The following is a 27,679-nucleotide window of genomic DNA, read 5'->3' on the forward strand; positions in this document are numbered from 1 at the left end:
GCCTAGTAAAATAAAGGTTAAAAAAATATATATAAATATATATATATATATATATATAAAAAATGTAGACCCTTTACTCAGTGCTTTGTTGAAGCCCCTTTGGCATCAATAGCAGCCTAGAGTCTTATTGGGTATGATGCTACAAGTTTGGCACACCTGCATTTGGGGAGTTTCTCCCGTTCCTCTCTGGAGATCATGTCAAACTCTGTCAGACACCTATTTTCAGGTCGCTCCAGTGATATTCGATTGGGTTCAAGTCCGGGCCTCTCAAGAACATTCAGAGACTTGTCCCGAAGCCACTCCTGTGTTGTCTTGGCTGTGTGCTTAGGGTCGTTGTCCTGTTAGAAGGTGAACCTTCACCCCAGTCAGAGGTCCTGAGCTCTATGGAGCAGGTTTTTTATCAAGGATCTCTCTGTACTTTGGGCTGTTAATCTTTGCCTCGATCCTGACTAGTCTCCCAGTCCCTTCCGCTGAAAAACATCCCCACAGCATGATGCTGCCACCATGCTTCACCGTAGGGATGGTGGCAGGTTTCCTCCAGACGTGATGCTTGGCATTCAGTTTCAACAGACCAGAGTATCTTGTTTCTCACAGTCTGAGAGTCCTTTAGGAGCTTTATGACAAAGTCCAAGCAGACTGTCTTTTACTGAGGAGTGGCTTCTGTCTGGCTACTCTACCATAATGGCCTGATTGGTGGAGTGTTGCAGAGATGGTTGTTCTTCTAGAAGGTTCTCCCATCTCCACAGAGGAACTCTGGAGCTCTGTCAGAGTGATCATTGGGTTCTTGGTCATCTCCCTGACCAAGGCCCTTCTCCCCTGATTGCTCAGTTTGGCCGGGCAGCCAGCTCTAGGAAGAGTCTTAGTGGTTCCAAACTTCTTCAATTTAAGAATGATGGAGGGCACTGTGTTCTTGGGGACCTTCAATGCTAAAGAAATGTTTTGGTACCCTTCCCCAGATCTGTGCCTCGAATAATTCCTTTGACCTCATGGCTTGGTTTTTGCTCTGGCATTCACTGTCAACTGTGGGACCTTATATAGACAGGTGTGTTCCTTTCCAAATCCTGTCCAATCAACTGAATAACATAACAAAATATTAGAAAAAGTCAATGGGTTTGAATACTTTCTGAATGCACTGTATATAGGGATTAGGGTGACATTTCAGATGCTCACAGTCAACTAGACATGGGATTTTCCCTGGCTAATCAGGAATTCTTGGTTTTGAGGGAATAAGGCTGTCACGTAACAAAATGTGGAAAAAAGTGTAGGGGTCTGAATACTTCCCGAATGCCGGTGTATAGCTAACTAGTCGGCGGATACTAGGCTTTATATACTAGTCCAATATACTAGGCGTTATAACCATGTATGATTGTGGGTATTAAAATGTTTCATAACAGCGCCAAAGTTGGGTTTGTTCCAGCTAGTCATATTTTGATTTTAGGCAGTGACTTTTGCTCCACGGGGATTTAGATACAAGTTGCACTCCCATACCCCGGATGTGATTATTGTGTTTGTGTCGGCAGAGAAGGAGATGCCTCTGCCCGTACAGGTCTTTAACTTTCAGGTAAACTTGTGTTTTCAAAACTTGTTTTCAACAGTTTATATAACCGGGAACACGTTTGAATGACTATATTTTTTTGTTTAGATTGAGTTGATCTATTTGGTCCTCTAACAAAGTGTTTTCAACTAGAGTTAGCTAACAAGCTAATCTTGCTAGCTAATGTTACCTAAGAAGCTATGCTGGGGTCTCAACATCAAGTTAGTCCTTATTAGCTAATAAATTTAGCGTTAGGGCATATTGAACTAGGTTTATTATAGATTATAAATCTTCAATTTGTTTGATAGATATAGCTAACTAGTCGGCGGATTAAAAAAACAAACAAACAGGTGTAGCTAAATTAGTTATAGAAAATGTAAACAGACAGTTTGGCTCGTGTTGAGTCGTTACTGTAATTTGCTTATTTAAAAAGAAACCTGACTGCAGTTAGTAATTCCTTACTAGCATAGCTACATCTGTGTCAAACGTTAGCGTAGCCACCTAAAATGCAAGCCATTTAGCTAACTAAATAAACATGTAGTTAGCTAGAGAAGATTGCCATAGAGACAATTTAAGAATTGTTTCCATCACCCTGAAACCTTTCACCAACCCCTGCAGTTCAGTTTAGGCGCTGTTCATTTAGAGACAACGCATTAATTGACATCCCTTTTGTGCAAGAAGCAGGACTTCCATGTTTCTTAAATGTCTCAGACCTTGTTTCTTCCACCAATTCACATGTGTGACCCACCTTGTTTGTACAGCAACAAATATACACTACATCACCAAAAGTATGTGGACACCTCTTCAAATTAGTGGATTCTGCTATTTCAGCCACACTCGTTGCTGACGGGTGTATAAAATCGAGCACACAGCCATGCAATCTCTATTAAATAAAATCCATGCAATCTCCATAGACAAACATTGGCAGTAGAATGGCCGTACTGAAGAGATTAGTGACTTTCAAAATGGCACCGTCACAAGATGCCACTATTCCAACAAGTCCGTTTGTAAAATTTCTACCCTGCTAGAGCTCGCCCTGGACAAATGTAAGTGCTGATATTGTGAAGTCAAAATGTCTAGGAGCAACAACTGCTCAGCCGTGAAGTGGTAGGCCTCACAAGATCACAGACTGGGACCACTGAAGCGCTACTGAGTTCCAAACTGCCTCTGGAAGCAACGTCGGCACAAGAACTGTTCGTCGGAAGCTTCATGGGCTCTCGAGTGGCGCAGTGGTCTAAGGCACTGCATCTTGGTGCTAGAGGTGTCACTACAGACCCTGGTTTGTTTCCAGGCTGTATCACAACCGGCCAAGTCCCATAGGGCGGCGCACAATTGGCCCAGCGTCGTTCGGGTTTGGCTGGTGTAGGCTGTCATTGTAAATAAGAATTTGTTCGTAACAGACTTGCCTGGTTAAATAAAGGTTACATTCTTAAAAAATCTATGGGTTTCCATGGTGACGCTTGGCATTGTGATCTTGGTGTGCGACTGCTCGGCCATGGAAACCCATTAAAATGTTTTGTTGAGTGTAAAGCTCACATACATTGGAATCTGGAGCAATGGAAACGTGTTCTCTGGAGTGATGAATCACACTTCACCTTCTGGCCGTCCAACTGGGTTTGGTGGATGCAAGGAGAATGTCACCTGTCCCAAAGCATAGTGCCAACTGTAAAGTTTGGTGGATAAAGAATAATGGTCTGGGGCTGTTTTTTATGGTTCGGGCTAGGCCCCTTAGTTACAGTGAAGGGAAATGTTTACGCAGTATAGATTATTTTTCTGTGGCAACAGTTTGGGAAGGCCCTTTCCTGTTTCAGCATGACAATGCCCCCGTGCACCAAGCGAGGTCCATACAGAAACAGCAAGTCCCCGCAGCAATGTTCCAACATCTAGTGGAAAGCCTTCCCAGAAGAGTGGAGGCTGTTATAGCAGCAATGTTCCAACATCTAGTGGAAAGCCTTCCCAGAAGAGTGGAGGCTGTTATAGCAGCAATGTTCCAACATCTAGTGGAAAGCCTTCCCAGAAGAGTGGAGGCTGTTATAGCAGCAATGTTCCAACATCTAGTGGAAAGCCTTCCCAGAAGAGTGGGAAACAAGTCAATAACACAGTATAATTTTTTTAAAGAGTCTATATACATTGTGTGCAAAAGGCATGAGGAGGTAGGTGATTACTTACAATACACAACCCCAAATAACATCCAGCTAATGTGGTGAGAGTTCTGGCTAACTGACATGACTTATCATGCGAAGTGCTTTAAGTCATCAAGGACAGAAATCACTCTTCCCCCCCCCCCCCCCCCCTTCCTTCCCTGCATCTCCCCCTCTCCCTCCACCCCCCCACCCCCCTTCCTTCCCTGCATCTCCCCCCTCTCCCGCCTTCCCTGCATCTCCCCCCTCTCCCGCCTCCCCTCCACCCCCCCACCCCCCTTCCTTCCCTGCATCTCCCCCCTCTCCCGCCTTCCCTGCATCTCCCGCCTTCCCTGCTTCTCCCCCTCTCCTGCCTCCCCTCCATCCCCCCCCTTCCTTCCCTGCATCTCCCTCTCTCCTGCCTCCCCTCCTTCTCCCGCCTCCCTTCCATCTCCCCCTCTCCTGCCTCCCCTCCATCTCCCCCTCTCCTGCCTCCCCTCCACCCCCCCCTTCCTTCCCTCCATCTCCCCCTCTCCCGCCTCCCCTCCATCTCCCCCCTCTCCCGCCTCCCCTCCCTCCTCCAGGACAGCTCAGTGTCAGGGCTGGAGGTTTCTGCAGGGGCAGAACAAGCTCAGGCTCAGGACAGCGAAAGAGACAGGGACATGGCCAGAGACAGGGACAAGAGTAGGCCTAGTTTGGCCCAGACCTCGGCCTCAGAGCTTCCCTGTACCTCCCATAGCAGCAGCAGACCCAATCAGCTGTCACCGTTCACTGCAGGGGACTACGTCCTCAGCTCTAGCCTCTCAGCATGCTCCCTGCTCCCAGAGGTAGGACCACCAGAGCAGACAGAGCGAAGCTCTGATATATGGAGTTGTTTTAAGGTCATTACCAAGGATCATTTTGCTATTTCATATTGAATTTTAAGACCCCTTGAAGTATAAAATAAAATCGAACACGTGTTTTTTTGATAAATAATTTTTGTCCTTACTGCTATTAGGGCGGCAGGTAGCCTAGTGGTTAGAGGGGCGGCAGGTAGCCTAGTGGTTAGAGGGGCGGCGGGTAGCCTAGTGTTTAGAGGGGCGGCGGGTAGCCTAGTGTTTAGAGGGGCGGCGGGTAGCCTAGTGTTTAGAGGGCGGCGGGTAGCCTAGTGGTTAGAGGGGCGGCAGGTAGCCTAGTGGTTAGAGGGGCGGCGGGTAGCCTAGTGTTTAGAGGGGCGGCGGGTAGCCTAGTGTTTAGAGGGGCGGCGGGTAGCCTAGTGTTTAGAGGGGCGGCGGGTAGCCTAGTGTTTAGAGGGGCGGCGGGTAGCCTAGTGTTTAGAGGGGCGGCGGGTAGCCTAGTGTTTAGAGGGGCGGCGGGTAGCCTAGTGTTTAGAGGGGCGGCGGGTAGCCTAGTGTTTAGAGGGGCGGCGGGTAGCCTAGTGTTTAGAGGGGCGGCGGGTAGCCTAGTGTTTAGAGGTGCGGCGGGTAGCCTAGTGGTTAGAGCAGGTAGCCTAGTGGTTAGAGCAGGTAGCCTAGTGGTTAGAGCAGGTAGCCTAGTGGTTAGAGCGTTGGGCCAGTAACCAAAAGGTTGCTGGATCGAATCCCCGAGCTAGGTAAAAATCTGTTCTGCCCCTGAACAAGGCAGTTAACCCACTGTTCCTAGACCAGTTAACCCACTGTTCCTAGACCAGTTAACCCACTGTTCCTAGACCAGTTAACCCACTGTTCCCAGGCCATCATAGAAAATAAGAATTTGTTCTTAACTGACTTTCCTAGTTAAATAAAGGTTTTTATAAAATTGGCCCATACAAACACAGAATATCATTCACTACATGGAACAATGGATAGTCCCCCACAAAACAATCAAAAGACAGTTTGTTCTGAAGTGTCTGCCCTATAAGAGAGATCAGGTAGCCTAGTGGTTAGAGCAGGTAGCCTAGTGGTTAGAGCAGGTAGCCTAGTGGTTAGAGCAGGTAGCCTAGTGGTTAGAACAGGTAGCCTAGTGGTTAGAACAGGTAGCCTAGTGGTTAGAGCAGGTAGCCTAGTGGTTAGATCAGGTAGCCTAGTGGTTAGAACAGGTAGCCTAGTGGTTAGAACAGGTAGCCTAGTGGTTAGAACAGGTAGCCTAGTGGTTAGAACAGGTAGCCTAGTGGTTAGATCAGGTAGCCTAGTGGTTAGATTAGGTAGCCTAGTGGTTAGATTAGGTAGCCTAGTGGTTAGATTAGGTAGCCTAGTGGTTAGAGCAGGTAGCCTAGTGGTTAGAGCAGGTAGCCTAGTGGTTAGAGCAGGTAGCCTAGTGGTTAGAACAGGTAGCCTAGTGGTTAGAACAGGTAGCCTAGTGGTTAGATCAGGTAGCCTAGTGGTTAGAGCAGGTAGCCTAGTGGTTAGAACAGGTAGCCTAGTGGTTAGATCAGGTAGCCTAGTGGTTAGATCAGGTAGCCTAGTGGTTAGAGCAGGTAGCCTAGTGGTTAGAGCAGGTAGCCTAGTGGTTAGAACAGGTAGCCTAGTGGTTAGAACAGGTAGCCTAGTGGTTAGATCAGGTAGTCTAGTCTGATATATGGAGTTGTTTTAAGGTCATTACCAAGGATCATTTTGCTATTTCGTATGGAATTTTAAGACCCCTTGAAGTATAAAATAAAATCGAACACGTTTTTTTGATAAATCATTTTTGTCCTTACTGCTATTAGGGCGGCAGGTAGCCTAGTGGTTAGAGGGGCGGCAGGTAGCCTAGTGGTTAGAGGGGCGGCGGGTAGCCTAGTGGTTAGAGGGGCGGCGGGTCTAGGGGGTCATATTAGTGTCTAGGCCAAACTGTTCAGACACTACAGACAGTTGGCAGATCGGCTGTACTGACTCAAGTAGCTTGTCGTGGTCATAGATCAAAATGGAGAACACCGTCATGTTTGTGAGGGTCTCATCGTTCCATTGAAGGGTCAGTCGTTTGTAGGCTGTTCGGACGCTACAGAAGTGAGAAGACCGATTGGGATGTCTCCTGGTCTGACAAACACCGCTCTAGCTTAAATGGATGGATTTCTATGGGGCTTTTTTAAAATGCTAATTCGATTTCAGTAGGTGCCCGGACATTGACCTTAGTGGGTTAACCTCTAAAAGTCTCTCTCTCTCTCCCCCGCTCGCTCCCTCTCCATCTCACCTTCTCTCTCCCCCTCCCTTCCATCCCTCTCTCTCTCCATCTCCCCCGCTCTCTCTCTCCATCTCCCCCGCTCTCTCTCTCCATCTCCCTCGCTCTCTCTCTCCATCTCCCTCGCTCTCTCTCTCCATCTCCCTCGCTCTCTCTCTCCATCTCCCTCGCTCTCTCTCTCCATCTCCCTCGCTCTCTCTCTCCATCTCCCTCGCTCTCTCTCTCCATCTCCCTCGCTCTCTCTCTCCATCTCCCTCGCTCTCTCTCTCCATCTCCCTCGCTCTCTCTCTCCATCTCCCTCGCTCTCTCTCTCCATCTCCCACGCTCACTCTCTCCTCTCTCCTCCCTCTCTCTCCTCCAGGGGGCTGTTGAGCCGATGCAGATCGATGCTGACCCCCAGGAAGACCAGCAGAATGCTCCAGACACCAACTATGTGGTGGAAAACCCCACACTGGTACGTTACTATAGCACTAAACTAGCACTGGTACGTTACTATAGCACTAAACTAGCACTGGTACGTTACTATAGCACTAAGCTAGCACTGGTACGTTACTATAGCACTAAGCTAGCACTGGTACGTTACTATAGCACTAAGCTAGCACTGGTACGTTACTATAGCACTAAGCTAGCACTGGTACGTTACTATAGCACTAAGCTAGCACTGGTACGTTACTATAGCACTAAGCTAGCACTGGTACGTTACTATAGCACTAAGCTAGCACTGGTACGTTACTATAGCACTAAGCTAGCACTGGTACGTTACTATAGCACTAAGCTAGCACTGGTACGTTACTATAGCACCAAGCTAGCACTGGTACGTTACTATAGCACTAAGCTAGCACTGGTACGTTACTATAGCACTTAAGCTAGCACTGGTACGTTACTATAGCACTAAGCTAGCACTGGTACGTTACTATAGCACTAAGCTAGCACTGGTACGTTACTATAGCACTAAGCTAGCACTGGTACGTTACTATAGCACTAAGCTAGCACTGGTACGTTACTATAGCACTAGGCTAGCACTGGTACGTTACTATAGCGCTAAGCTAGCACTGGTACGTTACTATAGCGCTAAGCTAGCACTGGTACGTTACTATAGCACTAAGCTAGCACTGGTACGTTACTATAGCACTAAGCTAGCACTGGTACGTTACTATAGCACTAAGCTAGCACTGGTACGTTACTATAGCACTAAGCTAGCACTGGTACGTTACTATAGCACTAAGCTAGAACTGGTACGTTACTATAGCACTAAGCTAGCATTGGTACGTTACTATAGCACTAAGCTAGCCTGGTACGTTACTATAGCACTAAGCTAGCACTGGTACGTTACTATAGCACTAAGCTAGCACTGGTACGTTACTATAGCACTAAGCTAGCACTGGTACGTTACTATAGCACTAAGCTAGCCTGGGACGTTACTATAGCACTAAGCTAGCACTGGGACGTTACTATAGCACTAAGCTAGCACTGGTACGTTACTATAGCACTAAGCTAGCACTGGTACGTTACTATAGCACTAAGCTAGCACTGGTACGTTACTATAGCACTAGGCTAGCACTGGTACGTTACTATAGCACTAAGCTAGCACTGGTACGTTACTATAGCACTAAGCTAGAACTGGTACGTTACTATAGCACTAAGCTAGCATTGGTACGTTACTATAGCACTAAGCTAGCCTGGTACGTTACTATAGCACTAAGCTAGCACTGGTACGTTACTATAGCACTAAGCTAGCACTGGTACGTTACTATAGCACTAAGCTAGCACTGGTACGTTACTATAGCACTAAGCTAGCCTGGGACGTTACTATAGCACTAAGCTAGCACTGGGACGTTACTATAGCACTAAGCTAGCACTGGTACGTTACTATAGCACTAAGCTAGCACTGGTACGTTACTATAGCACTAAGCTAGCACTGGTACGTTACTATAGCACTAAGCTAGCACTGGTACGTTACTATAGCACTAGGCTAGCACTGGTACGTTACTATAGCACTAAGCTAGCACTGGTACGTTACTATAGCACTAAGCTAGCCTGGGACGTTACTATAGCACTAAGCTAGCACTGGTACGTTACTATAGCACTAAGCTAGCCTGGGACGTTACTATAGCACTAAGCTAGCACTGGTACGTTACTATAGCACTAAGCTAGCCTGGGACGTTACTATAGCACTAAGCTAGCACTGGTACGTTACTATAGCACTAAGCTAGCCTGGTACGTTACTATAGCACTAAGCTAGCCCGGGACGTTACTATAGCACTAAGCTAGCACTGGTACGTTACTATAGCACTAAGCTAGCACTGGTACATTACTATAGCACTAAGCTAGCCTGGTATGTTACTATAGCACTAAGCTAGCACTGGTACGTTACTATAGCACTAAGCTAGCACTGGTACGTTACTATAGCACTAAGCTAGCCTGGTACGTTACTATAGCACTAAGCTAGCACTGGGACGTTACTGACTGTATCTTCCTTAGCTTTGTAGTTCTTCTATATTCTATGCTGAACACTGAACTAAATGAAGTCAGTCTGTCACATGGTGGTCAACTCCTATCATGTGTTATCTTTTCACTGTTTTGTCTCTTTCTCTCTCTCACTCTCTCAACCTCTGTCTCTGTCTCTCTCGCTCTGTTTTTCTCTCAATCTCACTGCCTCTCGCTCTCTGTTTCTCTGTTTTTCTCTTTTGTCTCCCTGTCGTTCATCTGTCCTGGTCTCCCTGTCTTTCATCTCTCCTGGTCTCCCTGTCTTTCCTCTCTCCTGGTCTCCCTGTCTTTCATCTCTCCTGGTCTCCCTGTCTCTCCTGGTCTCCCTGTCTCTCCTGGTCTCCTGGTCTTTCATCTCTCCTGGTCTTTCATCTCTCCTGGTCTCCCTGTCTCTCCTGGTCTCCCTGTCTTTCCTCTCTCCTGGTCTCCCTGTCTCTCCTGGTCTCCCTGTCTTTCATCTCTCCTGGTCTCCCTCTCTAGGACCTGGAGCAGTTTGCATCCAGCTACAGCGGTCTGATGCGTATTGAGAGACTGCAGTTCATAGCACAACATTGTCCCCAGCTCCGTGCCGAGGCCCTGAAGATGGTCCTGTCCTTCGTCCAGAGGACCTTCAACGTAGACGTGTACGAGGAGATCCACCGCAGACTCAGCGACGCCAAGCGGTGAGGAGACAGAGTGTATGTGTGTGTGTGTGAGAGAGAGTGTAGTGTGTGTGTGTGTGTGTGTGTGTGTGTGTGAGTGTGAAGCGGGGCCTATAAGGTACAAAAGTGTGTGTGAGAGAGAGTGTAGTGTGTGTGAGAGTGAAGTGGAGCCTATATAAGGTACACAAGTGTGTGTGAGAGAGAGAGAGTTGTGTGTGTGTGTGTGTGAGAGTGAAGTGGAGCCTATAAAAGGTACACAAGTGTGTGTGAGAGAGAGAGAGTAGTGTGTGTGAGCGTGAAGTGGAGCCTATATAAGGTACAAAAGTGTGTGTGTGAGAGAGTGTAGTGTGTGAGAGTGAAGTGGAGCCTATATAAGGTACAAACGTGTGTGTGTGAGAGAGTGTAGTGTGTGTGTGTGTGTGAGCGTGAAGTGGAGCCTATATAAGGTACACAAGTGTGTGTGTGTGTGTGTGTGTGTGTGAGAGAGAGTGTAGTGTGTGTGTGTGAGTGAAGTGGAGCCTATATAAGGTACACAAGTGTGTGTGTGTGTGTGTGAGAGAGAGAGTGTAGTGTGTGTGAGAGTGAAGTGGAGCCTATATAAGGTACAAAAGTGTGTGTGTGAGAGAGAGAGAGTGTTGTGTGTGTGTGTGTGAGAGTGAAGCGGAGCCTATATAAGGTACAAAAGAGTGTGTGTGTGAGAGTGAAGTGGAGTGTGCATACGACCCTAACATCTCTGTCTATTCCCAGACAGGCGCAGGGTGTCCCTGACGCGGTGCCTGATGGGCCGGCGGAGGCCCCTCTCCTGGACACAGCCTGGGCAGAGAGCACCAGGAAAAAGGCCCTTCTCAAACTGGAGAAGCTGGACACTGACCTCAAGAACTACAAGGGAAACTCCATCAAGAGAGCATCAGGTAACTAGCTACGGGGGGGAAACTCAAGTCGACATTGTTTTCACTGTATTACATGTGTGTCACAAGCAGTGGAGATGGAACTCGACTGTGTTTACAAGCAGTGGAGATGGAACTCGACTGTGTCACAAGCAGTGGAGATGGAACTCGACTGTGTTACATGTGGGTCACAAGCAGTGGAGATGGAACTCGGCTGTGTTTACAAGCAGTGGAGATGGAACTCGACTGTGTTACATGTGTGTCACAAGCAGTGGAGATGGAACTCGACTGTGTCACAAGCAGTGGAGATGGAACTCGACTGTGTTACATGTGGGTCACAAGCAGTGGAGATGGAACTCGACTGTGTCACAAGCAGTGGAGATGGAACTCGGCTGTGTTTACAAGCAGTGGAGATGGAACTCGACTGTGTTTACAAGCAGTGGAGATGGAACTCGGCTGTGTTTACAAGCGGTGGAGATGGAACTCGGCTGTGTTTACAAGCAGTGGAGATGGAACTCGACTGTGTTACAAGCAGTGGAGATGGAACTCGACTGTGTTACAAGCAGTGGAGATGGAACTCGACTGTGTTTACAAGCAGTGGAGATGGAACTCGACTGTGTTACAAGCAGTGGAGATGGAACTCGACTGTGTTTACAAGCAGTGGAGATGGAACTCGACTGTGTTACAAGCAGTGGAGATGGAACTCGACTGTGTCACAAGCAGTGGAGATGGAACTCGACTGTGTCACAAGCAGTGGAGATGGAACTCGACTGTGTTTACAAGCAGTGGAGATGGAGCTCGACTGTGTTTACAAGCAGTGGAGATGGAGCTCGGCTGTGTTTACAAGCAGTGGAGATGGAGCTCGGCTGTGTTTACAAGCAGTGGAGATGGAACTCGGCTGTGTCACAAGCAGTGGAGATGGAACTCGACTGTGTTTACAAGCAGTGGAGATGGATTTCCACTGTGTTTACAAGCAGTGGAGATGGAACTCGACTGTGTCACAAGCAGTGGAGATGGAACTCGGACATCATGCATGGCTAGAACCTAGGGCATCTGCTGGGTTTACACAGACCCAGTGATTTCGGCTCCATGAGAGGGAACGTCGTCTTTCCTTCCGGTTCTCTGCTGTCCATGACTGGAACCAACTGCAAAAATCTCTGAAGCTGGAGACTCACATCTCCCTCACTAGCTTTAAGCACCAGCTGTCAGAGCAGCTCACAGATCACTGCACCTGTACATAGCCCATCTGTAAACAGCCTGTCTATCTACCTCATCCCCATACTGGTATTTATTTATTTATCTTGCTCCTTTGCACCCCAGTATCTCTACCTGCACATTCATCTTCTGCACATCTATCACTCCAGTGTTTAATTGCTATATTGTAATTACTTCGCCACCATGGCCTATTTTTTTCCTAATCTTACCTCATTTGCACTCACTGTATATAGACTTTTGGTTTTCTTTTGTTCTACTGTATTATTGACTATGTTTTGGTTATTCCATGTGTAACTGTGTTGTATGTGTCGATTTGCTTTGCTTTATCTTGGCCAGGTCGCAGTTGCAAATGAGAACTTGTTCTCAACTAGCCTACCTGGTTAAATAAAGGCCCTCCCTCCCCCGTCTCCTCCTCCCCCCCCCCTCTCAACCTCCCCTCCTCCCCCTCCTCCTCCCTCTCTCCTCCTCCTCCCCTTCTCTCCTCCCTTCTCTCCTCCTCCCCCTCTCTCTCCTCCCTCTCCCTCTCTCTCTGTCTGTTCAGGCGGGGTCATGATGACCTTGGGGACCACTATTTAGACTGTGGAGATCTCAGCAACGCCCTGAAGTGTTACAGCCGAGCCCGAGACTACTGCACTAGTGCCAAGCATGTCATCAACATGTGTCTGAACGTCATCAAGGTACTATGACATCATCAACATGTGTCTGAACGTCATCAAGGTACTATGACATCATCAACATGTGTCTGAACGTCAAGGTACTATGACATCATCAACATGTGTCTGAACGTCATCAAGGTACTATGACATCATCAACGTGTCTGAACGTCATCAAGGTACTATGACATCATCAACATGTGTCTGAATGTCATCAAGGTACTATGACATCATCAACATGTGTCAATGTCGTCAAGGTACTATGACATCATCAACATGTGTCTGAATGTCATCAAGGTACTATGACATCATCAACATGTGTCTGAATGTCATCAAGGTACTATGACATCATCAACATGTGTCTGAATGTCATCAAGGTACTATGACATCATCAACATGTGTCTGAATGTCATCAAGGTACTATGACATCATCAACATGGTGCCTGAATGTCATCAAGGTACTATGACATCATCAACATGGTGCCTGAATGTCATCAAGGTACTATGACATCATCAACACGGTGCCTGAATGTCATCAAGGTACTATGACATCATCAACACGGTGTCTGAACGTCATCAAGGTACTATGACATCATCAACACGGTGTCTGAATGTCATCAAGGTACTATGACATCATCAACACGGTGCCGGAATGTCATCAAGGTACTATGACATCATCAACACGGTGCCTGAATGTCATCAAGGTACTATGACATCATCAACATGGTGCCTCCGAAAGTCATCAAGGTACTATGACATCATCAACATGGTGTCTGAATGTCATCAAGGTACTATGACATCATCAACACGGTGCCTCCGAAATGAATGTTTATGAATGTTCATGTCAACTTTTATCGTCAAGTTGTGTCTTCACTTGGTCAAGTCTATAAACGTGGCTTGTCTTGACCTAACATCCTTGGAAGGTTTCTCAAACCTTTTCTCTCCTCTGTCTCTCTCCCTCTCTGTGTATTTCTCTCTCCTGTCTGTCTCTCTGTGTCTCTCTCTCTCGCTAGGTTAGCGTTTACCTCCAGAACTGGTCCCATGTACTTAGCTACGTCAGCAAGGCAGAATCCACTCCAGAGATAGCTGAGGTTAGTACTGAATGACATGAAATATAACCTTTCCATCGTACCTTCCTAGTGAGAGAAACTTGTAAAATCAAGCAGTATGAGAATTTGTTCAATAGATGTTCTCCTTTTTAAATTGTGTGTGTGTGTGTGTGTGTGTGTATATAGTAGACTCTAATATAGCCTTCACACTGAGAGAAAATCACTGACTTACCTCCCGCTTGTTCTTCTAGCAACGAGGAGAGAGAGACGGTCAGAACCAATCTGTCCTCACCAAACTAAAATGTGCTGCGGGTAAGACCTCATACTGTACTGTTAGGAGGACCACTGAAGTCTACAGCTAAGACATTATACTGTTAGGAAGACCACTGAAGTCTACAGCTAAGACCTCATACTGTACTGTTAGGAGGACCACTGAAGTCTACAGCTAAGACATTATACTGTACTGTTAGGAGGACCACTGAAGTCTACAGCTAAGACATTATACTGTACTGTTAGGAGGACCACTGAAGTCTACAGCTAAGACATTATACTGTACTGTTAGGAGGACCACTGAAGTCTACAGCTAAGACATTATACTGTACTGTTAGGAGGACCACTGAAGTCTACAGCTAAGACATTGTACTGTTAGGAAGACCACTGAAGTCTACAGCTAAGACATTGTACTGTTAGGAGGACCACTGAAGTCTACAGCTAAGACATTATACTGTTAGGAGGACCACTGAAGTCTACAGCTAAGACATTGTACTGTTAGGAAGACCACTGAAGTCTACAGCTAAGACATTATACTGTACTGTCAGGAGGACCACTGAAGTCTACAGCTAAGACATTGTACTGTTAGGAGGACCACTGAAGTCTACAGCTAAGACATTATACTGTTAAGAGGACCACTGAAGTCTACAGCTAAGACATTGTACTGTTAGGAGGACCACTGAAGTCTACAGCTAAGACATTGTACTGTTAGGAGGACCACTGAAGTCTACAGCTAAGACATTGTACTGTTAGGAGGACCACAGCTAAGACCTCATACTGTACTGTTAGGAGGACCACTGAAGTCTACAGCTAAGACATTATACTGTACTGTTAGGAGGACCACTGAAGTCTACAGCTAAGACATTATACTGTACTGTTAGGAGGACCACTGAAGTCTACAGCTAAGACATTATACTGTACTGTTAGGAGGACCACTGAAGTCTACAGCTAAGACATTGTACTGTTAGGAAGACCACTGAAGTCTACAGCTAAGACATTGTACTGTTAGGAGGACCACTGAAGTCTACAGCTAAGACATTATACTGTACTGTTAGGAGGACCACTGAAGTCTACAGCTAAGACATTATACTGTACTGTCAGGAGGACCACTGAAGTCTACAGCTAAGACATTATACTGTACTGTTAGGACGACCACTGAAGTCTACAGCTAAGACATTATACTGTTAGGAGGACCACTGAAGTCTACAGCTAAGACATTATACTGTTAGGAGGACCGCTGAAGTCTACAGCTAAGACATTATACTGTTAGGAGGACCACTGAAGTCTACAGCTAAGACATTATACTGTACTGTTAGGAGGACCACTGAAGTCTACAGCTAAGACATTATACTGTACTGTTAGGAGGACCACTGAAGTCTACAGCTAAGACATTATACTGTACTGTTAGGAGGACCACTGAAGTCTACAGCTAAGACATTATACTGTACTGTTAGGAGGACCACTGAAGTCTACAGCTAAGACATTGTACTGTTAGGAAGACCACTGAAGTCTACAGCTAAGACATTGTACTGTTAGGAGGACCACTGAAGTCTACAGCTAAGACATTGTACTGTTAGGAAGACCACTGAAGTCTACAGCTAAGACATTATACTGTACTGTCAGGAGGACCACTGAAGTCTACAGCTAAGACATTGTACTGTTAGGAGGACCACTGAAGTCTACAGCTAAGACATACTGTTAAGAGGACCACTGAAGTCTACAGCTAAGACATTGTACTGTTAGGAGGACCACTGAAGTCTACAGCTAAGACATTGTACTGTTAGGAGGACCACTGAAGTCTACAGCTAAGACATTGTACTGTTAGGAGGACCACAGCTAAGACCTCATACTGTACTGTTAGGAGGACCACTGAAGTCTACAGCTAAGACATTATACTGTACTGTTAGGAGGACCACTGAAGTCTACAGCTAAGACATTATACTGTACTGTTAGGACGACCACTGAAGTCTTAGGTCATAATAGGTAATAAAACCTATTTTTAAATTGTGAGTTGCGCTTTCAAATGTTTCTCTTGACCCCACCCCCTCCAGGTTTGGCAGAGCTGGCCTCTAGAAAGTACAAACCGGCCGCTAAGTGCTTCCTCCAGGCTTCATTTGACCACTGCGACTTCCCAGAGGTCAGATATCAATATATCCCTCTATCGCTGACCCCAACTCACTTGACCCCGCCCCCAACTCACTTGACCCCGCCCCCAACTCGCCTGACCCTGCTTCCAACTCGCCTGACCCTGCTTCCAACTCGCCTGACCCTGCTTCCAACTCGCCTGACCCTGCTTCCAACTCACCTGACCCTGCTTCCAACTCACCTGACCCTGCTTCCAACTCACCTGACCCTGCTTCCAACTCACCTGACCCTGCTTCCAACTCACCTGACCCTGCTTCCAACTCACCTGACCCTGCTTCCAACTCACCTGACCCTGCTTCCAACTCACCTGACCCTGCTTCCAACTCACCTGACCCTGCTTCCAACTCACCTGACCCGCCCCCCAACTCACTTGACCCCGCCCCCAATTTACAGGACCCTGCCCCCAACTCGCCTGCCCCTGCCCCCAACTCGCCTGACCCTGCCCCCAACTCGCCTGACCCCGCCCCCGCCCCCAACTCACCTGACCCTGCCCCCCCCAACTCTACCATATCTGGTCTGAGCCATGATGTTGCTGTGTACATGGAGTGTTTTAGGATTGAGGAGTTGTAACCTGTTGTGGACCCCCTCTCCAGCTCCTGTCCCCCAGTAATGTAGCGGTGTATGGAGGGATGTGTGCCCTGGCCACCTTCGACAGACAGGAACTACAGAAGAACATCATCTCAAGCAGGTAGGCTCCCTACGCAGTGTGCACCACACTTAGTCGTCCCCTCCTAAGAAGTACACTTCAGGAAAATGCTAACTGTTGTTAATTGAAGAGCTTCATTGTTCTCTCCAAGTTAATTGAAGAGCTTCATTGTTCTCTCCATGTTAATTGAAGAGCTTCATTGTTCTCTCCATGTTAATTGAAGAGCTTCATTGTTCTCTCCATGTTAATTGAAGAGCTTCATTGTGGAAGGCCTTGATGAGAACTGTTATGAAGGGGAGCAGCTTGATGGGTGATGACAGATTTCAGTACATATTGAAACGTCAGCATCTCCCTTTCTCTCTCTCTCTCTCTCTCTCTCTCTCTCTTTCTCCCTGTCTCTCTCTTTCTCCCTGTCTCTCTCTCTTTCTCCGTCTCTTTCTCCCTGTGTCTCTCTTTCTCCCTGTCTCTTTCTCCCTCTCTCTCTCTTTCTCCGTCTCTCTTTCTCCCTGTGTCTCTCTCTCTCTTTCTCCCTCTCTCTCTTCCTGTCTCTCTCTCTCTCTCTTTCTCCGTCTCTCTTTCTCCCTGTCTCTCTCTCTCTCTCTTTCTCCCTGTGTCTCTCTCTCTCTTTCTCCCTCTCTCTCTTCCTGTCGCTCTCTCTCTTCCTGTTGCTCTCTCTCTCTCTCTCTCTGTCTCTTCTCTTCTCTCTCTAGCTCCTTTAAGTTGTTTTAGAGTTGGAGCCCCAGGTGCGTGACATAATCTTCAAGTTTTACGAATCAAAGTACGCATCCTGTCTGAAACTACTGGATGAGATGAAGGTAAGGAAGAAAACAGTTTAATGTGGACAGTTACAGGCTGACTAGATGATAATGGAGAAGACAGTTTAATGTGGACAGTTACAGGCTGACTAGATGATAATGGAGAAGACAGAGCTGGCTGTTACAGGCTGACTAGATGATAATGGAGAGGACAGAGCTGGCTGTTACAGGCTGACTAGATGATAATGGAGAAGACAGAGCTGGCTGTTACAGGCTGACTAGATGATAATGGAGAAGACAGAGCTGGCTGTTACAGTCTGACTAGATGATAATGGAGAAGACAGAGCTGGCTGTTACAGGCTGACTAGATGATAATGGAGAAGACAGAGCTGGCTGTTACAGGCTGACTAGATGATAATGGAGAAGACAGAGCTGGCTGTTACAGGCTGACTAGATGATAATGGAGAAGACAGAGCTGGCTGTTACAGGCTGACTAGATGATAATGGAGAAGACAGAGCTGGCTGTTACAGGCTGACTAGATGATAATGGAGAGGACAGAGCTGGCTGTTACAGGCTGACTAGATGATAATGGAGAAGACAGAGCTGGCTGTTACAGGCTGACTAGATGATAATGGAGAAGACAGAGCTGGCTGTTACAGTCTGACTAGATGATAATGGAGAAGACAGAGCTGGCTGTTACAGGCTGACTAGATGATAATGGAGAAGACAGAGCTGGCTGTTACAGGCTGACTAGATGATAATGGAGAAGACAGAGCTGGCTGTTACAGGCTGACTAGATGATAATGGAGAGGACAGAGCTGGCTGTTACAGGCTGACTAGATGATAATGGAGAAGACAGAGCTGGCTGTTACAGGCTGACTAGATGATAATGGAGAAGACAGAGCTGGCTGTTACAGTCTGACTAGATGATAATGGAGAAGACAGAGCTGGCTGTTACAGGCTGACTAGATGATAATGGAGAAGACAGAGCTGGCTGTTACAGGCTGACTAGATGATAATGGAGAAGACAGAGCTGGCTGTTACAGTCTGACTAGATGATAATGGAGAAGACAGAGCTGGCTGTTACAGGCTGACTAGATGATAATGGAGAAGACAGAGCTGGCTGTTACAGTCTGACTAGATGATAATGGAGAAGACAGAGCTGGCTGTTACAGGCTGACTAGATGATAATGGAGAAGACAGAGCTGGCTGTTACAGGCTGACTAGATGATAATGGAGAAGACAGAGCTGGCTGTTACAGGCTGACTAGATGATAATGGAGAAGACAGAGCTGGCTGTTACAGTCTGACTAGATGATAATGGAGAAGACAGAGCTGGCTGTTACAGTCTGACTAGATGATAATGGAGAAGACAGAGCTGGCTGTTACAGTCTGACTAGATGATAATGGAGAAGACAGAGCTGGCTGTTACAGTCTGACTAGATGATAATGGAGAAGACAGAGCTGGCTGTTACAGGCTGACTAGATGATAATGGAGAAGACAGAGCTGGCTGTTACAGGCTGACTAGATGATAATGGAGAAGACAGAGCTGGCTGTTACAGGCTGACTAGATGATAATGGAGAAGACAGAGCTGGCTGTTACAGGCTGACTAGATGATAATGGAGAAGACAGAGCTGGCTGTTACAGGCTGACTAGATGATAATGGAGAAGACAGAGCTGGCTGTTACAGGCTGACTAGATGATAATGGAGAAGACAGAGCTGGCTGTTACAGGCTGACAGGGCTGACTAGATGATAATGGAGAAGACAGAGCTGGCTGTTACAGGCTGACTAGATGATAATGGAGAAGACAGAGCTGGCTGTTACAGGCTGACTAGATGATAATGGAGAAGACAGAGCTGGCTGTTACAGGCTGACTAGATGATAATGGAGAAGACAGAGCTGGCTGTTACAGGCTGACTAGATGATAATGGAGAAGACAGAGCTGGCTGTTACAGGCTGACTAGATGATAATGGAGAAGACAGAGCTGGCTGTTACAGGCTGACTAGATGATAATGGAGAAGACAGAGCTGGCTGTTACAGGCTGACTAGATGATAATGGAGAAGACAGAGCTGGCTGTTACAGTCTGACTAGATGATAATGGAGAAGACAGAGCTGGCTGTTACAGTCTGACTAGATGATAATGGAGAAGACAGAGCTGGCTGTTACAGTCTGACTAGATGATAATGGAGAAGACAGAGCTGGCTGTTACAGTCTGACTAGATGATAATGGAGAAGACAGAGCTGGCTGTTACAGTCTGACTAGATGATAATGGAGAAGACAGAGCTGGCTGTTACAGTCTGACTAGATGATAATGGAGAAGACAGAGCTGGCTGTTACAGTCTGACTAGATGATAATGGAGAAGACAGAGCTGGCTGTTACAGTCTGACTAGATGATAATGGAGAAGACAGAGCTGGCTGTTACAGGCTGACTAGATGATAATGGAGAAGACAGAGCTGGCTGTTACAGGCTGACTAGATGATAATGGAGAAGACAGAGCTGGCTGTTACAGGCTGACTAGATGATAATGGAGAAGACAGAGCTGGCTGTTACAGGCTGACTAGATGATAATGGAGAAGACAGAGCTGGCTGTTACAGGCTGACTAGATGATAATGGAGAAGACAGAGCTGGCTGTTACAGGCTGACTAGATGATAATGGAGAAGACAGAGCTGGCTGTTACAGGCTGACTAGATGATAATGGAGAAGACAGAGCTGGCTGTTACAGTCTGACTAGATGATAATGGAGAAGACAGAGCTGGCTGTTACAGTCTGACTAGATGATAATGGAGAAGACAGAGCTGGCTGTTACAGTCTGACTAGATGATAATGGAGAAGACAGAGCTGGCTGTTACAGGCTGACTAGATGATAATGGAGAAGACAGAGCTGGCTGTTACAGGCTGACTAGATGATAATGGAGAAGACAGAGCTGGCTGTTACAGGCTGACTAGATGATAATGGAGAAGACAGAGCTGGCTGTTACAGGCTGACTAGATGATAATGGAGAAGACAGAGCTGGCTGTTACAGGCTGACTAGATGATAATGGAGAAGACAGAGCTGGCTGTTACAGGCTGACTAGATGATAATGGAGAAGACAGAGCTGGCTGTTACAGGCTGACTAGATGATAATGGAGAAGACAGAGCTGGCTGTTACAGGCTGACTAGATGATAATGGAGAAGACAGAGCTGGCTGTTACAGTCTGACTAGATGATAATGGAGAAGACAGAGCTGGCTGTTACAGGCTGACTAGATGATAATGGAGAAGACAGAGCTGGCTGTTACAGGCTGACTAGATGATAATGGAGAAGACAGAGCTGGCTGTTACAGGCTGACTAGATGATAATGGAGAAGACAGAGCTGGCTGTTACAGGCTGACTAGATGATAATGGAGAGGACAGAGCTGGCTGTTACAGGCTGACTAGATGATAATGGAGAAGACAGAGCTGGCTGTTACAGGCTGACTAGATGATAATGGAGAAGACAGAGCTGGCTGTTACAGGCTGACTAGATGATAATGGAGAAGACAGAGCTGGCTGTTACAGGCTGACTAGATGATAATGGAGAAGACAGAGCTGGCTGTTACAGGCTGACTAGATGATAATGGAGAAGACAGAGCTGGCTGTTACAGGCTGACTAGATGATAATGGAGAAGACAGAGCTGGCTGTTACAGGCTGACTAGATGATAATGGAGAAGACAGAGCTGGCTGTTACAGGCTGACTAGATGATAATGGAGAAGACAGAGCTGGCTGTTACAGGCTGACTAGATGATAATGGAGAGGACAGAGCTGGCTGTTACAGGCTGACTAGATGATAATGGAGAAGACAGAGCTGGCTGTTACAGGCTGACTAGATGATAATGGAGAGGACAGAGCTGGCTGTTACAGGCTGACTAGATGATAATGGAGAAGACAGAGCTGGCTGTTACAGGCTGACTAGATGATAATGGAGAAGACAGAGCTGGCTGTTACAGTCTGACTAGATGATAATGGAGAAGACAGAGCTGGCTGTTACAGGCTGACTAGATGATAATGGAGAAGACAGAGCTGGCTGTTACAGGCTGACTAGATGATAATGGAGAAGACAGAGCTGGCTGTTACAGGCTGACTAGATGATAATGGAGAAGACAGAGCTGGCTGTTACAGGCTGACTAGATGATAATGGAGAGGACAGAGCTGGCTGTTACAGGCTGACTAGATGATAATGGAGAAGACAGAGCTGGCTGTTACAGGCTGACTAGATGATAATGGAGAAGACAGAGCTGGCTGTTACAGTCTGACTAGATGATAATGGAGAAGACAGAGCTGGCTGTTACAGGCTGACTAGATGATAATGGAGAAGACAGAGCTGGCTGTTACAGGCTGACTAGATGATAATGGAGAAGACAGAGCTGGCTGTTACAGGCTGACTAGATGATAATGGAGAAGACAGAGCTGGCTGTTACAGGCTGACTACTAAATATAAATGGGGAAACTATTTATATTTCCACTCAGTAATGTTGATTGAATTAGTCTTGGGGTTGTTTTTAAAAATTTCATTTAACCTTTATTTGTTAACTAGGCAAGTCAGTTAATAACAAATTCTTAATTACATTGACGGTCTAGGAACAGTGGGTTAATTAACTGCCTTTTTCAGGGGCAGACAACAGATTTTTACCTTGTCAGCTCGGGGATTCGATCCAGCAACCATTTGGTTACTGGCCCACCTGCCGCCCCTCTAACCACTAGGCTACCTGCTCTAACCACTAGGCTACCTGCTCTAACCACTAGGCTACCTGCTCTAACCACTAGGCTACCTGCTCTAACCACTAGGCTACCTGCTCTAACCACTAGGCTACCTGCTCTAACCACTAGGCTACCTGCCGCCCCTCTAAACCACTAGGCTACCTGCTCTAACCACTAGGCTACCTGCCGCCCCTCTAAACCACTAGGCTACCTGCTCTAACCACTATGCTACCTACTCTAACCACTAGGCTACCTGCTCTAACCACTAGGCTACCTGCCGCCCCTCTAACCACTAGGCTACCTGCCGCCCCTCTAAACCACTAGGCTACCTGCCGCCCCTCTAAACCACTAGGCTACCTGCTCTAACCACTAGGCTACCTGCTCTAACCACTAGGCTACCTGCTCTAACCACTAGGCTACCTGCTCTAACCACTAGGCTACCTGCTCTAACCACTAGGCTACCTGCCCTAACCACTAGGCTACCTGCCCTAACCACTAGGCTACCTGCCCTAACCACTAGGCTACCTGCCCTAACCACTAGGCTACCTGCCCTAACCACTAGGCTACCTGCTCTAACCACTAGGCTACCTGCTCTAACCACTAGGCTACCTGCTCTAACCACTAGGCTACCTGCTCTAACCACTAGGCTACCTGCCGCTCCATGGCTCAAAAACAACTGGGATTTGAATGTGCACCTAACACCAATGCCCTTCCTCTCTCTCCTGCAGGATAACCTTCTATTGGACCTGTACCTGGCCCCCCACGTTAGAACACTGTACACACAGATCAGAAACAGAGCCCTTATACAGGTGAGACCGTCATGGCACCATGACAACAGTGTTTTACACCTGGATTCCTTCATATCCCTACATCACCTGTGTCCTGAGTCAGTACTTCAGCCCAAGTTGTTAACCTGAGTCAGTACTTCAGCCCAAGTTGTTAACCTGAGTCAGTACCTCAGCCCAAGTTGTAAACCTGGTGTGTGTGTGTGTGTGTGTGTGTGTGTCAGTACTTCAGCCCAAGTTGTTAACCTGAGTCGGTACCTCAGCCCAAGTTGTTAACCCGGTGTGTGTGTGTGTGTGTGTCAGTACCTCAGCCCAAGTTGTTAACCTGAGTCGGTACCTCAGCCCAAGTTGTTAACCCGGTGTGTGTGTGTGTGTGTGTGTCAGTACTTCAGCCCCTATGTGTCTGCAGACATGACTAAGATGTCCCAGTCCTTCAACACCACAGTGTTATCTCTGGAGGATGAACTGACCCAGCTCATACTGGAGGGACTGATCAACGCACGTATAGACTCTCACAGCAAGGTAACACACACACACACACACACGTATAGACTCTCACAGCAAGGTAACACACACACACACGTATAGACTCTCACAGCAAGGTAACACACACACACACGTATAGACTCTCACAGCAAGGTAACACACACACACACACACACGTATAGACTCTCACAGCAAGGTAACACACACACACACACACACGTATAGACTCTCACAGCAAGGTAACACACACACACACGTATAGACTCTCACAGCAAGGTAACACACACACACACACACACGTATAGACTCTCACAACAAGGTAACACACACACACACACGTATAGACTCTCACAGCAAGGTAACACACACACACACACACACGCACATATGGACTCGCACAGCAAGGTAACACACACACGCGTATAGACTCTCACAGCAAGGTAACACACGCATATAGACTCTCACAGCAAGGTAACACACGCATATAGACTCTCACAGCAAGGTAACACACACACGCGTATAGACTCACAGCAAGGTAACACACACACGCATATAGACTCTCACAGCAAGGTAACACACACACGCGTATAGACTCTCACAGCAAAGTAACACACGCATATAGACTCTCACAGCAAGGTAACACACACACGCGTGTAGACTCTCACAGCAAGGTAACACACGCATATAGACTCTCACAGCAAGGTAACACACACACAGACTCTCACAGCAAGGTAACACACACACACACGTTTAGACTCTCACAGCAAGGTAACACACACACACACACACAGCAAGGTAACACACACACACACACGTATAGACTCGCACAGCAAGGTAACACACACACACGCGTATAGACTCGCACAGCAAGGTAACACACGTATAGACTCGCACAGCAAGGTAACACACACACACGCGTATAGACTCGCACAGCAAGGTAACACACACACACACACGTATAGACTCGCACAGCAAGGTAACACACACACACACACAGACGTATAGACTCTCACAGCAAGGTAACACACACTAGCCGTAGACCAGTCTCTCTACACATCAACTATCACTACAGGTACACACCAGTCTCTCCCCAGTTCCCGTGTGAGTAAGTAACTTCCTGTATGTGTGATGTCAGATCCTGTATGCGAGGGACGTGGACCAGAGGGGCCATACGTTTGAGAAGTCTGTCCACATGGGCAAGGAGTTCCAGAGACGAGCCAAAGCCACGATCCTCAGAGCTGCTGTGCTGCGCAACCAGATACACGTCAAGGTGACCACAGTCTAGACCACAGCAGTTACCACACGGCCCCAGTCTAGACCACAGCAGTTACCACACGGCCCCAGTCTAGACCACAGCAGTTACCACACGGCCCCAGTCTAGACCACAGTTGTTACCACACGGCCCCAGTCTAGACTACAGCTGTTACCACACGGCCCCAGTCTAGACCACTGCTGTTACCACACGGCCCCAGTCTAGACCACAGTTGTTACCACACGGCCCCAGTCTAGACTACAGCTGTTACCACACGGCCCCAGTCTAGACTACAGCTGTTACCACACGGCCCCAGTCTAGACAACAGCTGTTACCACACGGCCCCAGTCTAGACTACAGCTGTTACCACACGGCCCCAGTCTAGACTACAGCTGTTACCACACGGCCCCAGTCTAGACTACAGCTGTTACCACACGGCCCCAGTCTAGACTACTGCTGTTACCACACGGCCCCAGTCTAGACTACAGCTGTTACCACACGGCCCCAGTCTAGACTACAGCTGTTACCACACGGCCCCAGTCTAGACAACAGCTGTTACCACAAGGCCCCAGTCTAGACTACAGCTGTTACCACACGGCCCCAGTCTAGACTACAGCTGTTACCACACGGCCCCAGTCTAGACTACAGCTGTTACCACACGGCCCCAGTCTAGACCACAGCTGTTACCACACGGCCCCAGTCTAGACCACAGCTGTTACCACACGGCCCCAGTCTAGACCACAGCTGTTACCACACGGCCCCAGTCTAGACTACAGCTGTTACCACACGGCCCCAGTCTAGACTACTGCTGTTACCACACGGCCCCAGTCTAGACCACAGCTGTTACCACACGGCCCCAGTCTAGACTACAGCTGTTACCACACGGCCCCAGTCTAGATCACAGCTGTTACCACACGGCCCCAGTCTAGACCACAGCTGTTACCACACGGCCCCAGTCTAGACTACAGCTGTTACCACACGGCCCCAGTCTAGACCACAGCTGTTACCACACGGCCCCAGTCTAGACTACAGCTGTTACCACACGGCCCCAGTCGACCACAGCTGTTACCACACGGCCCCAGTCTAGACTACTGAGATGGATCTTTCCTAGACACACATTAAATCCTGAATAGAAGCATTCTCAATGTAGATTCTTCACTCCAGGACTAGGTTTAATCTATGTCTGGGAAACCGGACCCCTGGGGATTAAGCTGCTTCCTCTATATCCCTCAATGGAAAACCTTGGACAGTTCACCTGGTGTTTTGATTTGGAACATGTTGTCAGAGCTTTTAATTTATCAGGTGATGTATTGTTTTAGTACTGTGTCCGTTGTTTGAAATCAACTGTTGTGTGCCCCTCGAGACAATTGATCCACCTCTCTCTCTCCTCTCTAAACATTTCACTGTTAAGTCTACATTTGTTCACTTCTCTCTCTCCTCCTCCTCTCCCTCCCTTCCCTCTTCTCCTCCTCTCTCTCTCTCTCTCTCCTCCTTCTTCTCTCTCTCTCCCTCCCTCCTCCTCTCCCTCCCTCCTCTCTCCCTCCCTTCCCTCTTCTCCTCCTCTCTCCCTCCCTTCCCTCTTCTCCTCCTCTCTCCCTTCCCTCTTCCTCCCTCAGTCCCCTCCTAGAGAAGGCAACCTGGGGGAGCTATCAACAGCCAACAGCCAAACAACCAGGATGAGCAGCACCATGTGACAGGGACGTCCCGTCATGACACCATCGCTGGCTGTGTCTGGCACTCTGCTCCCTATATAGTGCACTACCCTATGGGGCCCTGGTCAAAAGTAGGGCGCTATGTAGGGAATAGGGTGCCATTTGGTACACAGATGATACCTGGTGCCTAAGAGTGAACAGAGGGAGTGTGGGGTGCCTGTCCACAACAGGCCTCAGGTAGTGCCCTTCTTTTGGCCAAGTCAAAGCTACAACTGCTAAGCTGGAGTCTGGCCAACATGGTGTCATTTGAGAAGCAGCCTATGTCATGGCCCCAACGTTAGCAAAAAAAAAACCTGCGTCCCCTCAAACGGCCCCCCCATCCCCTCAAACACCCCCCCGGCCCCCTCAAACGGCCCCCTGTTCCCTATGGTGCTCTACTTTTTTACCAGGTCCTACGTTTCCTGGCGGGACAGAAGACGAGAACAAACACAATGAAAATACGATGTCTGTTGACGAGACCCAACAACACCTTGTTACTCAGATGAAGTTAAAATAAAATGAATGTTTTGGGAGAGACGAGGTACTGCTGGCTGGTTCTTTGTAAAGAGATGTGCTCTGTACCGGGTGACAAACACTGATTACACATTGGGAGGGAAAAACACAAGCTGTTACTAAAGATACATACTAAATTACTCTTTCTTTGGTGGTGTTTAGATGAAGTCTCCAATACAGCCACAGACTTCTGTTACCACAATTACGTTAAGGTAATCTAGAGCAGTGGTTCCTAACCCTGGTCCTCCAGTACCCCCAACCCTGGTCCTCCAGTTCCCCTAACCCTGGTCCTCCAGTACCCCCAACCCTGGTCCTCCAGTTCCCCTAACCCTGGTCCTCCAGTACCCCCAACCCTGGTCCTCCAGTACCCCCAACCCTGGTCCTCCAGTACCCCCAACCCTGGTCCTCCAGTACCCCCAACCCTGGTCCTCCAGTATCCCCCAACCCTGGTCCTCCAGTATCCCCCAACCCTGGTCCTCCAGTATCCCCCAACCCTGGTCCTCCAGTATCCCCCCCAACCCTGGTCCTCCAGTACTCCCCAACCCTGGTCCTCCAGTACCCCCAACCCTGGTCCTCCAGTATCCCCAACCCTGGTCCTCCAGTACCCCCAACCCTGGTCCTCCAGTACCCCCAACCCTGGTCCTCCAGTTCCCCCAACCCTGGTCCTCCAGTATCCCCCAACCCTGGTCCTCCAGTTCCCCCAAC

The 27,679-nt window shown here is 47.9% G+C and overlaps 1 pseudogene; it reads left to right on the plus strand.

The window, feature by feature from the left end:
• Nucleotides 1–1,508: 1,508 nt before the first annotated feature.
• LOC109886643 (COP9 signalosome complex subunit 1-like) lies at nucleotides 1,509–27,001 on the plus strand (annotated as a pseudogene).
• The last annotated feature ends 678 nt before the right edge of the window (nucleotides 27,002–27,679 follow it).

Source organism: Oncorhynchus kisutch, unplaced genomic scaffold (assembly GCF_002021735.2).
Source record: "Oncorhynchus kisutch isolate 150728-3 unplaced genomic scaffold, Okis_V2 Okis06b-Okis10b_hom, whole genome shotgun sequence".
NCBI classification, from domain to species: domain Eukaryota; kingdom Metazoa; phylum Chordata; class Actinopteri; order Salmoniformes; family Salmonidae; genus Oncorhynchus; species Oncorhynchus kisutch.